At 38.2% G+C, this 17,412-nt stretch overlaps 2 long non-coding RNA genes across 2 annotated transcripts in view; both read left to right on the top strand.

Moving 5' to 3' along the window:
• LOC136790533 (uncharacterized) overlaps positions 1 to 17,412 on the top strand; it is a 78,047-nt gene that overhangs the window by 19,386 nt on the left and 41,249 nt on the right. The window lies entirely within an intron of this gene.
• On the top strand, positions 10,530 to 15,918 carry LOC136790532 (uncharacterized). The gene is made up of 3 exons (XR_010830645.1): positions 10,530 to 10,739; positions 11,378 to 11,514; positions 15,545 to 15,918. It is a non-coding gene; the product is annotated as an uncharacterized lncRNA (long non-coding RNA).

Raw genomic sequence — 17,412 nt, 5'->3', positions numbered from 1 at the left:
CTTTTTACAGCAATTGCAATAAACAATTTAAATCCCTTCCTTCCTTCCTTCCTTCCTTCCTTCCTTCCTTCCTTCCTTCCTTCCTTCCTTCCTTCCTTCCTTCCTTCCTTCCTTCCTTCCTTCCTTCCTTCCTTCCTTCCTTCCTTCCTTCCTTCCTTCCTTCCTTCCTTCCTTCCTTCCTTTTTCTCCCTTTCTCCCTCCCTCCCTCCCTCCTTCCCTCCCTTCCCTCCCTTCCTTCCTCCCTTCCTTCCTTCCCTTCTTCCTTCCTTCCCTCCTTCCCTCCTATGTAGATTTCGTAAAATAAAGAACACCAAGTGTAGGATGCTATTTCCAAAGCAAGATCTTTACTCATCAGTTCTGTACGCAAAAGAAGGGAAATCACCATGACTAATTGGGAATGAATTCAGCAAGCTGAATCATGCAAAAACTCTCAGGCTTGTGAGAGAAAGTAATGGAGTATACAGTCAGGCTAGTAGATAATCTGGAATTTTGGTACCAACATTCTAACTCATTCCCAATTTATACAGAATTTGGGCCATCTACAAAAGACTTCACTGTTCTTTTCTCTGATTATATTTAAAGTCTCAGAAAAAAAAAAAAAGAAGAAGAATTAGAAAAAGAGTGATGACAATCCTGCTGAGATAATATCTTGTCATCTCAGTTCAGTTCACTTCTAGTGAAACTCCACTGCTTGGACAAATGAAAACAAGAAATTTATGTAGAAGTTAGCAACTTCCCAGAAAAACAACTTCACACAACCTTGCGTGTCAGATTTAGGGAGTGGTTCAGTGTTACTTTTTAAGATACATATAAGATAAAATTAATGTGGTGGGAAACAGTACCTACATAAAATTTCCCAAGTAGACAGATAATAAACAATATAGTGAAACAGGAACCACCAGAGAAGTTTGCTCAAACAAGGAATTGGAAGTTGTTAACACAGAGATTCTGAAAATGGGCAGTTCTGGCCTCTGGAGAGACTTTTTTCACTCTGTGTGGCCCTTGGAATATTTTCATCCAAAAGGAGTTCCCTTGGATGAGATCCTTGGAAAATATTTCCCTTTGATCTCTGGTGTATTACTCCTCTTTTGCAGCCAGCCAAAGTTTAAAACTAACTTGACTCCCCTTTGACTGATACAACTTCCACAGTTAGATACAGAATTAACATAGCAGGGATCAGAAAGACCTCAATAATCGCCGAAAATCATCAAAATGATGCTTGTGTTGGGCAGAGTTAAGATGAAAATTTTGGACATGCCTGGAAGAGTCTTCTCTCATCAGCATCAGATGCTTAGAAGGGCATGGGCTAGGAAGAGAATCATCAGCTAGTGGAGAATTCACAACTGCACAGAAGACTATGCAACTAGGTCAACTCATACTACCTGGGAATCTGCACCCCGAAGACAGAAATCATAACAATAGCCCTAAAAATAAGTTCTCACAAACTGGCCCACTCGTCAGCACTGCTTCTTACTTTAGTGAAGCTGGAGATCTGCTACTAATACAGGCTTCTCTGCCCTAAATCATTTATTTTGGCAGCTCGTAAAATATGGAAACTCTAACACTCAATATTCCCCACTCTCTCATGATTACTGTTCAGGGACAGACTCTTTATATCAAACTGAAACTTAAAGATTGTGGCATGTTATCAAAACCATAATGAAATCTTGTGCAAGCACAGTAATCAGAGATGGCTATTTGTCAAGACATACTGTAGAGAAAAACAAAATCCCACAGTAGAAACAGGAGTGCTTGCTCTGCTGAGATACTGTGAAAATGAAATGAGGCTCTTTTTTCCTCCTCTTCAATCAAAACTCAGTATGAAAACAAAAACGTTACCAAATAACTTTTGCTGATAAAAAAAGTTGGCTGGAAAGGAGCAGTGCATAATTTATACTGAAACAACATTAAAAGGGGGATTGTTCACATGGATATTTCTGAGTGTGGGATCAGAAATTTTGGCCCTGGGGGGAGCTTATGTTACTGCCACTACTGGGTTGAGGCTGTATTTGACTCTCTCTGTGAGACAGTCAAAATCTGGGAAGCTGCATGGGGAATGAAGGTGCGGGCAGATCTGATATTACTTTGGAGGTCCCTGGTGAGCGCATGCCTGTGTTTTGACCCCACCTGCTGCTGGAGGTTACCAGTTCTATCCACAGAATATCTGCAGAGGTTTAAACTTGACTCATTGCTTAATGATGAGAGCACTAGAGGGGGAGTTACATGCTCTGGGATCTCCTTCTGGCTGTGCCATTGATTTGTGAGCCAGAGGCCTGCTCAGTAAATCAGGGATAACATTATTAAGTTACTTAAATGGACTGTTGGGATGTTAATTACCCAGCACATTTGTGGTCAGATTGCCCTTCTGAAAATCAAGCTTTGCTGTCTAAAATGATTCTTAACTCTGGGCACAAAGATTGAATGAACACTTCAACCTAAATGTCCCCATTCTCTGCTCTACAGGCTCTTATAGAAGCATAATTTCAAATATCATCCCACTTCCAAAAGAGGAGGGCAGTGTCAGGTCAGGATTAAGTATCTATCAGAGATCTGTAAGGAAGATCTTAAAAGAAACAGTGCTATCTAGTGTTACTTGTTGCACAATTGTGTGAGTGCTAAAGGACTAAATGTGCATGTAAATACTGATGTGAAAAGGGCAGAAAGGGTGGGTGACAGGGGTATAAGAGGATGCTTTATTTCTGATCATAAGTACAATCTATTACTGAGGCAGAGCAATGCAAAGTTAGTACCTGTCAACAAGACAGGTGGAAATTTCTGTGTTTTTTTTTCTTTTTTTCTTTTTTTCTTTTTTTTTTTTTTTCTGATAAATGTTGAGTGCAGCTGTGCTTGGCATATGCTTGTGCTGTAAACAGAAGCCATAGCCAGGAAACATCATTCTGATTTTTCCACTTCTGCTAATTGCTGCTTCTGCTTCATCAAGGGTGGCACCCAGGCCATATCCTGAAATCTATTCAAAACCAGGGCACAAATTAGTACCAAGAATTGCCTAGGCTTGTAGGGACCTAAATTCATTAATTCATCTGAGCCAGATGAAAGAGTTATAATGCTTAATTTTAATTACACTTAAATACTCAGAAGTTTCTTTGTTGGTGGATAACCACAGACAGAGCTAGGCCCTTCTTCATGTTCTCTACAAGGAAGGAGAACGAGAGGGAGTGAATATGGTGATTGCCTAAGTAGTCTCATGGTCAGGGCATTTGCCAGAACCTCAGTGTCATTATCTTTAAGCAGCATAGTTCATGACTGCAGGACTCCTACCTCTTGGATTTCATGGTGTTACAGAAAAGGTAATATCTGGATCTAGATCTTTGCAGTTCCAGGAGGTATCCATTGTAAGAAGAAAGCTATCTCAAGTAGAATTTCTACTCTTAGTAAGTCCATGCCCCATGGTAATCCTATAGTCCTGCCAAATGTAAATGCATCTGTAGGGCTAGTTTGCAAAATTTATGTGAAAGAAGAAAGATATTAGAATAAAATAATAATAATAAAAAAATGTGATGGAAGGTAGCAGACAGCAGCTGCATTTCTAGTTCAGAGCATGGTGACCAGCAAATCCATCATTAGAAGTGTTGTTCAGTTTCACTTATCTTTCTCAAAAATGTAAAGATTAATAGTCTGTAAGAAGGACCAAAAGAAAAAGATAGAAAGACAAAATATCCTATATTTATGTGTTCACAAGCCTGCTGTCTGTGGGATAGCAGGCTGCTGTGTTACAGCATTCTTGAGTCAAAGCGTTCTGTTATGGGAGTGTCATCTGCATACTGGCTATTGCCACAGCACAGTATCTTTTCCCAACTGAAAATATATTACTTTCCCTCGTAATGTGCTCTCAAAATGTCTTGGTTAGATCTCTGTAATTTTCCATTTCTTTTACTTGAAACCCTTTCTCTTTGACATGCCACAACCACTTGACCTCCAAAGTTAAACAGCTAGGATAATCTTCCTCGCCCGCTGTACTAAATCCATACCCTTTCGTTAAAAAATCTTTTATTTGTTCTGCTTTTCTGCACAATAAGTAATGCTTCTTTTTGATATCAGCTCCTGGTTCTGCCTTCCTGACAGCTGTACACACCTCCATTGCCATTTTCCATGTCTTCTTGTCTCCATCTATCACTCTGGATGCCTTAACAAAGAGCTATAGAGTTCTCAGTTAAAATTCTGAACACAATTTAACCATGTTTTATACCAAATTAGAGAATTCAAATATATTTTTACTCATTTTTGAAAAGCATGTGATTTATACATGCAATATTTATAAAAGCTTTAAGACTCAGTTGTAACGTTTTCCCCATACACTCCAGGGATGTGTCTATATGAGGTCTTTGAAGTAGGTTGCAAACTCACTCTGTCTGAGACCTGTACCTGCTCAAAGTCAAACAACTCCAGTTCCAATGTGCAGCTATGACTAATGCTGCTGATTTGGATCTGATTATTCTTCTGCTGCCTTAAATCACAAGCAGAGGTAACCCACAAGGCTTGTTAGATCAAATGTAGGTACCTACAGCATAAAAGCCAGCATCTGATCCAGTTATCTAGGCTGTATTTATAATCAGTGGGGAGATATTGCTGTTTCTAGAGTGGAGTTCAGTTCATCCTGAAGTTGGTGCTAAAATGGCCTTATTTTTGCTTAATTAAGCTGTATGTGTGCCTATTTGTCTCAATTAGCTATAAAAGTTTACAGTAACTTAGATGCAGACTTGTAAATTACTTGCCTTCAAATTAATACATAAATTCATGGTCTGGACTCAGTTCCAACATGAACCTGTCTTTAAGGACCCTTTCTTTCTCTACTGAATGCTCAGGACACCTATGCAGACCTACGTCCACTTTCCAAGGTTTGAGTTACATTTTCCTGAATCTGGTTAAGAATATGTCTGGTATCAAATAGTTACACAGGAGGATCTTCATTTATAAATCATTTGTTCAGAGAAGTTATCCGCTGGTGGTGTACTAGAATAACATATATGGATTTTCTTCACCATGATAATTAGAGAATTTTAAATGTATACCAAAGCAAAATAGCATGGCTCTTGCTGCAGCTGCAGCAGCAAAGTCGCAGTTTCCAACAGTCTTGGTGGTAGCTGTATAATTTCTACCAGAATGATGCACTATTCCTATTGTGTGGTGACTGGATATTATATCACCATTTTTTAACAGTATTTGATACATATGAAAATCACTTAATACTTAGATTAAATTTCCATACTGTTTAGTAACTCATCACAGAAACTATTTTAAAAGATGTACAAATTTATCTCTGCAAATAATCAAATTACTTCCTTTGGGGTGCCCAAAGAAATATTGCACATAAATCTGGAAGCATTATTTCCTTTAAAATTTTCCTTCACAGTGCTTTATTGATCTCTTTCTTGTCATTGCATCACTATGAAACATCTGTGTTTTTCCTTCAGCTCACCATCAGTTCCATTTGAAAAGTCTGTAAATTTTGTGCTCCTCTAAAATCTATAGATAATTGATTCCAGGAGTTTGTGTCCACAGCAAACTGTGTAGCTGCAGTTCCACTTCATTTAACAATATACAGTTCTTTGTTAGGTAGAGATCAAAGAATATAATTTTATTAAGTTTTATTTGCCAGATTGGAAAAGAATGGGCTTTCTTTATTTAAAATAAAGAAGGCAGGCCAAGCATTTTCCTTATAGAATATAGAGTGCAAAGAGAGGTAAAACAAGAACAAAAGCAATTCATAAGTATCTTGAAGTAGTTTTCTAATCAACAGCCTTAATGTGTACTGCATTCAAAATATTTTTACCATTACTAAAGAAAAGTGTTTTTACCAAACAACACTGAGGAATAAAAAGCCCTGGGAAATGCAGACGTAAGCAATCATTTGCTAGAGTTTGTAGCTGAGGGGAAAGAAAAAGAAAGAAAAAAAAAAAGAGAGAGAGTTGGATAGAAAAGAGAGGATACGTTTAATGCTATCCTGTGTTCCCATTCTTCATGATTTTAAGCATTTGAACAAGTTTCTGTAAATCTTTGACTATCAGAACTACCGGCTAGCCTGTGTAAATGTTTGCAAGATCAGATCTTTTCTGTATAGCAAATGGTAGCATTTAAGAGTCACTCTGCTATGTCTAGAACACTGAAGTAGTGCAATACCTAAGCATATGCCTAAAGCATATAACAGGATATCACTTTTTAGTTTGGTACTCGCATGCCTAAATGAGGGAGGAATCTTAGTGGTATTGCTTTGTAAGGCTACCAGCCACTCAAAATCCTCCTTTTCTGGCTGAAACTTGTCCATTTTTTTTAATCTTTTATTTATATAAATGAAGAAAAACACTTCCATGTTGTTTCTGAGTTTTAAGTTCTTCACTGAAAATGTTCTTCACTGAAAATGTTTGAAAGACAGTGACAGAATAATATCACTTCAAGTAAAATATAAAATGGCAAGAGGGAGGTGAATAAGTAAGGCAAGGAATGATAAAGATGCTTCAGATCAGCCTATAAGAAAGGTGAAGAAAAGATGAAATATAAAAATCAAAACAGGATGTCTTGGAAAGTAGCTGCCAATAGCAGCAATATTTTATTTTGGAACAGAGAAGTTCACATCTTTTTTTTGGTACTTTATTACTTCTGTTTTAGGTTTTGGGAGGCCTGTGTATTTGTTTCTGCTTGAAAGCTTGGTGAGGATAGAAAACAGAGTTCAGTTTTCCTTCACTGTAAATTAAGTGTTTTTGGAATGTGTAATCATATAAAAAAATTTGGCAGTGATGGGTACCATGTAACAGCTTAAATAGTTTTGGATACTTGACTCTGTTGATGGACAGAAGTTGTTTATTATTCTGTGTGACAAAACAGCACAGTTCCTGATTCTTATTTATTTTATAAGGTCACTTATATAGCATTGGTTTCCTTAAAATGAGGCTCGTGTTCAGAGTATGTACAGTTAAAAATGGGACTAATTACTGTACAATGGGGCATTAAAATTAGAGCAGATTACAACTGCTTGCCTAAGAGTTTTAAAGCAAACAACAACAACAACAAACAACAAATCCTGACAAAGTGGAAATACATGGAAAATATCCTGGTTTTATACAATTCTGTGTTGAAAATTCTACCTGATATGAAGTGTGCACATATTTTGCAATTAACATTTAGAGGTTTTACAATACTTTGCATTGAAATGACAAACTATTTTTGAGACAGTTCCAAATTCAAGATATGAATGATTTCACAATTTTATCTAAACATTTCAAATCTTTGAAATGAAATATAAGAGAAGAATTGATTTCAGTGATTTCTTTGAAATCTGAGAAATATCCTCATCCGGGCTGAAAAAAACAATCCAAGTATTGGAATTTCCTGGCATTCTTTTAATACATTTTTAATAAATTCAGAAAACTCAAAAAACATATCAAAAACAATACCAACAAAAATTAAAAAATATTATATGACAATACCCAAACAATATTAACTTTATGAGTAATAAAAATATATATGTAGATGAAAAATATTCTATTTAAAGTATAGCGAAAATAGTTGTTTTTTCTCCTAACGTTGCCCAAAAAAAAGACAGATTACGTTGTTTTTTGTTTAATTTCTTTTTGGATTAATTTTTTTGCTGAGCAGGAAATCTGGTTTTGGTAGCACAAGCAACTTCTTCCAAAGCAAACATTTTCTATATGCCTCACCTCTATTTTTCTCAATAAAAATGGTAGAAAAGTAAGATAATTATGCCAAAGCTGGAGATAATCCCACTATTTTAAATTTAGGTAAATTCAAGTATTGCTATTTAATGCAAGTAATTTTATTTGACATGTTCCTATTACAATACTACTAGAGTGTTTCCCAGGCTAATTTTTACCGTACCCATTTTTTGCACAAGGTACTGAGAAACAGAGGATTCCTTCCTCTTCACTTTAGAAACTTAAGAGGATTCCTTCCTCTTCACTTCAGAAATTTAGCTCAGGGTGCTTACATTATGTATGCTTTAGGATCTGTTTCCCTGAGTTTCCTCTATAGCCAAAGGAGATGGACAGGAATCATCTAAGGGAGGTTAAGCCCACAGCAGTACCATATAAAACAGAAGGTAGTTCTGGAAAGGAACAGAAAAAGGGGGAGGGGAAGAGGGGGAAGGAAAAAATAAAAATAATAATAAAAATAGAAAAAGCCATTATGTCTTGATATAAAACTTTGGTGCACATACAGCTTGAAAGTTGCATGCAGTTCTATTTACAAGTGTCCCTCAGAGAAGCTGAAATGGAAACATCTGATGCCATTCTCTCATTTTTATCAAGAGTGGAGGCCGTCAAATGAGATGTCAGTTTCCAAAGAACCATAAGATTAGTCAAAGGCTGCTTTCAGACTTGGAACTCTAGACCATGGATGTTTGATATGACCCATGATGACCATTCTTATGCTCCTTGTTTTCTTCTTCTGAATGAGTCTCTGAGCAAACACTGAGGGACACAGGAAGACTGAACTCCTGACAGTCATGCCAGTAACATTTCTAAATGTGGTATGAAGGTCTTAAAGCACTGCTTAGTGTCATTCAGGAAATTTGTGGTGCAGCAGGGCAACCCAGCTCCAGTCTACAGCCAGCAACTGGAGACATTAGTCATGTCTAAAAAACATTTTTTTGACTTACACACCTTTTACCCTGATTTCAAAAAATTATTTGCAGCCAAAAGCAGAAAGGGCATCTGCAGTCACTCATAGGATCTGGTCTCCTTGATGGCTATACAAGAGACGTCAGTTGACTTGTGGGCACAAATATAATTTCTGAATTGCATGTGTATATATCTATGTTATCATACTCTTTCACTGTGAAAGCAGTAACTACTGTATGTGGTAAAATGATATACTGTTGTCCGCAAAATGTCTTTGGCAATAGGATGTTCACTAGCCTTGGAATTTTGCCTTGTATAAATATTTTTAATCTACTCCATGTAGGCATATTTTGGCTGCAAAATAAAGGGTTTTGGAGATTAATATATCCAGGCTCAGTTCTGCTTATATATCCTACATACATCAAGGTTTTATTGAACTCTGCATCTAGAAACTTTGTGTAGCAGCTGTTTTGGGGGTGCCCCCCCCCTTTTTTTTTGCCTGCTTTACTCAAAGGAGGATTATGACTATATCCTATTTTTATACTCTACAAATGTAGTAATTTAATCTACAGATATATTCTCATTCTTCAGATGTAACCTATATAAAGTATGTTCAAATTTATAGTCATTGCTTTTCCTGTAAAGAATATTATTGGCCTCTTTTCAAATGTTCACATTTTCCCAAGGAACGTCCAAATAGCTATTTATCAATGAATAATGAATATAACAATTATTTGACAGTATCAAGTACTTTTCAGCTGAGTATCTCAAAGCTTTTTCAACTATTTATTAATCCTCACTATACCCTTGGGAGATATCTTTCACTAGTCTGGTTTATTGGCACAGCAACTGGGTCTCAGAGTTGCATGCCTTGTTTCAAGTCTGAGAGTCCATCAGTCACAAGCAAAAGCACAGCCTAGAGCTTCTGCTACACCACTGCTGTGTGGAAATGTATTGGGCTCTGTCACTTGTTAAAACTTCTGCCAGAGCAAGACGAGGTTTAAAGGAAGGCTGAGATGGTAATTCTGCCCAGGTGTACTTTACCAACTCTTTTCCAAAAACTGCTACTATCAGGGAAAAATATACATAAGTATATGCATATATATATATATATGTATATATATATATAATATATATATCTCATGTAAGCATTCAGCAAAGTTCTGCATGTTATATTTCTGTTGTTCCAAGTGTGTGATGCTGGTTTTCCTCAACTGTCAATCACATTGTGGAGAAGGTGACAAGTAAAGAGGGGGTTCCCCATACATCTCAGCCCTTGATGCCCCACTGACAGCCTTAAAGAGGGGTTCAGTAGAGGAAAACATAATTACTAGGTTTTTAGGCTGGGGGGGGAGTGACGTACTGGAGAGGGGGTGTTTGTCTAATTCAAATATCAACAGTTCTACTGTGAATACGGGAATGGCTTTCAGATGGACCACGGACATTCACATCTTTGTCCAATTTCTGCCTCAATCTGGTTGTGATAAAATGCCTGCAAATGCCAATTCAGAATACAATTTAGCAGCTGCCCAAAGCGCCTTTAGTTTAAGTCAAACCCCATTTTAGCAAGAAATGTGTTTCCCACTTCTTACAGAACTGGAAGTTGTTGCTTGCACCAGTTGTATGTGCTTTTCTTCATGTGACACTGTATACATTTCATGTGTAATACAAGTTACATTAATTGAAAGAGACTGTGAGATGTTTTATTTATGCTCACTACCACCTGATTTTTTTCAGCACTTTGCTGGAACAATTAGTCTAGTATTCCTGTAAACTTATATCTCATTACAGAGGGCCAGACTATCCCTCTACAACACAGACATGCATATTACCTCTGTAACTGGAAATGAAAGGCTGACACCGGCCCCAGCCCCTGAACCTTGCAGACCAGATCAATGGCCTTTGTGATGCGTGAGTGCGAGAATGCAGGGTTGGAGGCGTGGAGGCTATTCCTCCTCCCTCCCACTCTCCTGCCCCAGAAATCAGTGGAGAAGTGAAAGAAACTCTACCATACATTCAAAAACCATTTGGCAGAGACCAGAAGAGATGGGGAAGTAGCAGTGGTGACTAGATGCAGATTTCTAGAAATGCAGTTCAATGCAGCAGACGGAATATGGAAGAGTCATTCAAATGGCACTGATTGGAAAAGTAATGGGGACCTTTATGTTAAGTATGGGGATTTTGCCTTTCAGAGAGCTGAGATGGAACCTGTTCTCAGTTTGACATTGCCATCATGCTGTTGTGAATTATTCAAAGGCTGTTAATGGCTACTGCCCCTTGATCTAACGTATCCTGGGAAAAGGATCAAGTAATACCCAAGTTACACCGAAGAATCAGAGGTAGTGGTTACACTGTTTCTGGAATGTCCAGTGAGAGGAGATAGGCAAATCATGAATGGTTGTACTGAATTGCTCATCAGTGCTGCAGGGGAAACTACTATTTTTTTCTTCTTTTTCTTCTTCTATTCTGCCTTAATGTCAAAAACAACTCCTAGCTTTTCCCCCTCCAAAACATATTACAGACAGGAAAACTGGATCATACGCTGTTTCTATCCTCCCTCTTAAGTGGAGAAATAAGTTCAATTCTTTCAACTTTTCTTCAGAAACCACATATATTGAATTTTCTATCACTCTGTTTACCTTGTTCCGTCACCAGCATACCTGTGTCTTCCTTGAAACCTAGAACTTGTCACACTTTATCCATCACTTCTTTATCTGAGACCTCACCATTTCCAAGTAAATTACCTACCATATCTTATATAAGACTTTCTCTTTAATTTCTCCCAGAGTGAGACTTGCAAAAGCATCAGGTTGTTGACTACTAAGGAGCATGAGATTTCACCTAACCAGAGTTATCTTCTGTACTCCTGTGATGCAGAATTATGGGGTTTCTCTGAATTTTGGACCCTACAACAGTCTTGCAGGTATACTGATTCTCAGGTTCAAACCAGCTGTTTGTTTATGGGCCAGAGAAATATTATCTCCCCTTAAGGAATGTTTTGAAAATTTTCCCATTCCCCAGAGACTCCTCCTTCTCTTCCTGCATGGTTTCCCACAAGAGAGGAATGATCTGGCCCGTGAAATGGATGCTATTTTATGAATAGTTAGCCTCATGTGTTTACAATGTGTTAATGATAGTAAAGCATAGGAAGTCTTTAACCTAATGCTATTGCAGACTGAGCCACTGTATACATAGAGATTTTTTTCTACTTGCCACTGTTTTTTAAAAAGCTTTTTTCTCTATAAGTCATTGCTACCTTAACTTCACCATCAGTAAGAGCAAACTACAGGCCTCTCCAACAGACATGGACTGTTTCCAAACATAGAGACCTGTCTCCAGCAAAAATAATTTCTAAGTTTTGCCACAGAATAGCTTCTCTTCCCAAAAGAGAGTTTATAACAATATCATATAACCTCATGTGACCACTGTTGGGTTTTTAATGATGGCCACCATTATACAATGGAGACAAGAAAAGTGGTGGTGGTAATTTTTCTCCTTGATCTCCATGTCACTCTTCCTACCCACCTCTGTTTTACCACCACAGACCAAGTAACTAATGCCCTCACACTTCCATGTTGGGCTAATCTGAACTGAAAATCCTTGGTCTTGCCTCACAGGCCTTTCTGGTAACATTCCTCCTAAGCTTGACCTCACTTACTGCACCCTTCAGGATGTTATAACATTTGATCTACCATAGTTTTATTTATTATGTGACAGTGCTGGCTTTGCTCCTTTGGCTGCACAGGATACACATTTTGCATCCCAGGAGTCACTAGGGATCGTGTGAATGTCCCAGTAATGAAGGATGTAAAAAGTCCAAGGTTTAAGTACAAAAATGGGAATTAAACTCTTACGAGCCTGTTTTATACTTAGAATCCTCCAGCTAACGTACCAGTGCGCCTGGCTAGACTCTAGTAATAAAATGTTCTTGTATTTTGTTCAACAAGAAAGATTCAGAATAACACTGTCTTTCTGGATATACGTGTGTAATTGAGTAGAGCATATTTCTGTGGTTTAAGTAGTCATGTTTGACATGATCTGTAATAATTAGCAAAGCCTCATTGACCTATAGCACTCTTAGCTGCATAGCAGAGTCTGTGAATTGCTCCTTGAGGAAAATTCACCCTTAATGTAATTCCATTAACTTAATACCCTTGAGATTTATACTGATTTCTACCACTATCATCAAAGAGTTTGGCTAATTAAACTGGGGAATAAAAATTACCCTTTTCCAACTTTTAAAATTCCACCCAGGCCAGAAGGGAAATCCCCTGTGGTTTTTATTGTCCCTTCCCATAAGGATAAACAACCTTCTCTTAGAGCTCTTGTCTTTACCCACTGTGACAGTTAAATGGACACTGCTGGGTTGAAAGTAACGCTCCTAATATTGACTCTTATTTGCACTAGTATAAATCATTAGTATCTCCACTGTAGCAAAAAATTACCATGAGAAAAAAAAAAAAAGTATAGGTGGGAAGCAAAATAGACCTTCATATTTACAGCAAATGAAACAGTACTATCTATAGCATGTTATCTATAGCCTGTCAGACTCACAGAACTGTACTTGTTCTTCAAATTCAATTTACTTATCAGTCTTCATGACGTTAGCTCATTGTTTCTGTAAACTTACAGAGTTTATATGCTTCAATTGTATTTTGTTTTCACCACATATGATTAAAAACTACTTTCCAACAGTCTTATAGGATAATAAAAAATGTTCTTGTAAACAGTAATAATAGGTAAGTCTTCTATTAGACCAAACAGTAGAATATCACTACATGTTCCAGTCCCAAATAATATATAAGTGTCAAAATCAGAGGAGCATATGTGAAATATTAGAAATTTCTTGTGTACCACCTCAGTAACATTTTTATTCTATAAACTAACTGAGATAAATTTGAGGTTTCCCTTTCATGGGCAAATACTTCTACTTAAAATAATTATAAAACTCAACACCATATTTTGGAAACAGAAATATCAAAAAGTTCCTCAGAAAAGGAAATTCATGTTAAAAAGTTGTTTAGTCATAATTGAAATATTGTTTTGAAAGTTTCAGAATTAAGTAATTCTTGGAAAACCATTCTCAAAAGCTCCATAGCTAGGGTTTCCTCATTGACCAGCAACACTAAGACTATGAAGGGTCAGGACCTGTGGAGGCTGGGGCTGCCCTATCAACATGAAACCAAATAAGCAATTTCTGGCCTAATAACAACCTGTGAGTGGGGTGGCAAGAACATGGTAGACTTTCAGCAGGAAGCTGTTTGTATTTCATCAAAACTTCATCACAGCTGACACATTCCTACAAATACTTCTGTTTCCCCAAACTGGCAGTTTCCAACAAAAGAAGTGTTTGATCGCTGGCTCCCAATCAACCTTATTCTGAAGTGCTCTGTGCAACCTGGTCCATAAACAGTAACAGGTTATTTCCAGCAGTTTACACCTGACTGGCACATACTCAGCTCTATTTCACTATCCAAACTATTCCTCCAGGCACTTTTGTTTACACACATATCCTTTGGATAAGAGCATAATTTAGTCTCACTAAGAAAATATATCAGTGGTCACTGATCAATGTAATATACTTTAGAGACTAAACCAGATTAAAGTGAGCCTATTAATACCAGAAAATACCAATCAATATTTGAACTGTTTATCTATATATATGCTAAAAGTGCATTAGCAAAATAGCAGCTTATATACAAAGCAGCCCATTGTACCCACGTTGGTCCATTTTTCTTCAATCTACAGCTGTGCACGTAGCCCCACTGGTTGTAAAATGCCAAAACACTGCTCCTGACAGATCACACCTGCTTCAAATAACACATCTCACCCCACACTAATCTGCAGCTATAGGCTGGTTTTAATGATTTAAAAATGCTGGTATTAACTCTTAATGCTCAACTGGTTTTTATGGAAGCAGCGGAGTCCATTTTGTCTAGTTTTAATACAATCCCAATAAAACAGCTGGGAAATTGCAGTGCCAGGGAAACGACATTCAAATCCACCATTTCCCCTATTGTAATAATAATCAGCTTGACAAAGTCAGATAGTAAAGCAGATTGTAGCACTTTGGGGCTTTTTATACATATATTTAATTATATTGTTAAGTTCCCCATTTGAAAGCAATTAAAAAAATACTTTCAGTTCAGGATTATAAAACTACCTACTTCTGATTTCAGCCTGACATTTTTATTGGTAATCTGAGTTATAACATGCTCAGGTTCATTCCTCATTGATTGGTTGCTGAGCTTTCTGCCAGAGTTTTATAGCTTTATGGGAAAGTACAGTATTTAAAACTCCTTTAAATTCATGGGCTACTCCTGCTTCTGAAAAAGCTTCTCTTGACTTCTCAAAAATGCATAACAAAAGCCCATGTTTACTTAAAAACATCTGCTGCATCCTTTTTGGTGTAACATTAAAAAGTGGCTTGATGTTTTCCATGCTTTCCTTTTACCCTTGTGTCAAACTGCAAGAAAATACAATTTCTTACCAAACCAGGCTTCCCCTCTTCCCAACACAGCCGGTGGAGCCGCATGGTGGAACGGGGTACAAAATGGACATCCCAAGGGAAGTGGTCACTTACCACATACACCATATAATACAGTCCTGTAGGACTTCGGCCTAGCTAAGAGCTACAACTTGACGAGGACAGGAAGTAAGCAAACAGTGGGCAGGAGATATCATTGCCTGGGCCTGTTGTTGGCTTCCCAGCTGAGAACAAAAAGGATCTAAAAAACACCAGCAAAATCATAGAAATCAGAAGGTTTCCTTTTGCAGGTCATACAGGGAAACTCAGATCAGATTCTGGTAATGAGCTGCTTTTTACACTAGAATCAGAGGCAAAAGTATACATAGAAATGGCTCAATGTTTGTTATGCTTATTGTTCTGTGATATTTCAGTTCTTCTGTTATTCTGTCCTGAAACATTTATGACTTATTTGTTCATTATTCAGCTTGTAGCCAGCTCCCTCTGTCTTGCTGGAGGCACAGATCAGCAAGATTGGAGGGGAAGGAGGATGAAGGATTACTGGCCCACCTCGCCTGGGATGGGATGGTGGCCACAGGCTCTGGTGTCCACAGAGCTCCCTGTGCTATGCCCTGCTTGTCAAGCCTCCCTCAGCATCTGTAACGGCTCCCATCAAAATTTTGAAACTACGGAAGGCAAAGGTTTTGCTTGAGACAGCACAGCATATACCAGAGGATGCCCAAATAATGTTATAGTTGTAATATCCTCACTGAGGCCATGCTGAGGCCATCTCAGTGTCATACGCTTGGCTCCATTTCTGGTAAATACATGAATGGATACTGATGATAAACATTGCTGCGGTTTTGTAGATGCTGAGATGCTCTCAAAAAAATTAGGAGTCTCACACTGAACTTTCAAAACATGCTTTTTCTGTCTGTTAGCTCAAGACTGCTACTTCACACTCACCCACATTGGTGCAGGCTAAACCTCAGCAGTGAATTTATGCCATGTAAATACAAGCTTGCTTTTCCAGAACCCTTTCTAAGAAAGCAATGCTTTGGAGCTAAATATCTCTCAAACTTAACACTGTACTTACTGAAGGAACACAGGGCGTATGAAAGCATAACAGTAAGAAGCTGTTTATACCCTTTAATATTATAACTCAGCTTTTGTCATAAATCTCTCTCCTTGATTGCACATACCTCCAGCATGAACTCATGCTCCTTTTGATTTTCCTCTTTATTACCCTTAGCCAACTGAGTGATGTGTGAGTTCCTGTCATGGTGCTGACTCTATTACAAAGTGCAAAGGTAATTTACATCACGGGGCTGGCAGGGCAACCAATAGCACCATGCCTGGGAGGCATGCAGTTCCAACAAGCCTCTCTCTTTTATGGATGATAGAGGGCAATATTTTTTAAAAAAACAAACTATAAATTTCTGTGCATGTTCAGAGGCAAGTCCTTGAGGTGGGAAAGCAGATTTACATGCAGCATCATGAGGAGTCAGCATCTTCTTTTTCCACTGAAGAGCCCCAAGAGCAGAGCCTGAGCCCCCACCTCCCTGCCGAAATTCCTCTGGCTCATCGTGGGGCAATCAGAGAAGTGGGAGAGCAGAAAATTCATGTTTCTTTGCTGTGGAGGTTCACTGTAAGCCAAGACTCCCTGGAGTCAGAGCTGCAGTTTTCACACAGCTCTATAGCCTGACCTATTTGGAAATAGTCATTCAGTTTGGATATAAACAAACCCTCACTCTATCAGAGTTCAGGCAGGGGCAAAAGCCCTCCCCAGAGCACAGCCTGAGTGAATGGGGTCAGTCTTTAGAGAGCTGGGAGGAAGAAAATCCTTTCCAGGTGGCCCTTGGTGATACTTACAACACTGATGGAAGCAACTAATTTTGGAGGCCAGTCACCCTACACTGTCTTTATAATCATTAAAGAGAGAGAGACACCTCAAAAAGTGGTTCAGAGAAGCCTAGTTAGGCTCTTGGTGTGATCTGTGCTCTAAAGATGACTCACCCTTTCCAGTGGTATATAATCTGTACTCCTACCTGAGATAAGAGCCCACAGTTAGCCTGGATGAATGCACCCACCTGTTGCTCGTGCGACTCTAGAACCAGAAATGCACAAACCTGTTTGTGACCGAGGAGAGAGGCACAACATCACCCCTCCTCTCTGACAAAGTGCTCCACCTGATGCTAACATTTGCAATCAAATATGCTGTTGCTCTCTTCACACAGAGTAATGGGAAGGGAGAAATCTTCCTCGTCTTCACACACATTGCACATATGTACATTTAGACAGTGACGGTCTCATTTTACTTTTAAAGAGGTTCAGCAACGTGACAAACAGCAATGA

This window comes from Anser cygnoides, chromosome 3 (genome assembly GCF_040182565.1).
Source record: "Anser cygnoides isolate HZ-2024a breed goose chromosome 3, Taihu_goose_T2T_genome, whole genome shotgun sequence".
NCBI lineage: Eukaryota > Metazoa > Chordata > Aves > Anseriformes > Anatidae > Anser > Anser cygnoides.
This window is presented reverse-complemented; position numbering and strand designations above follow the sequence as displayed.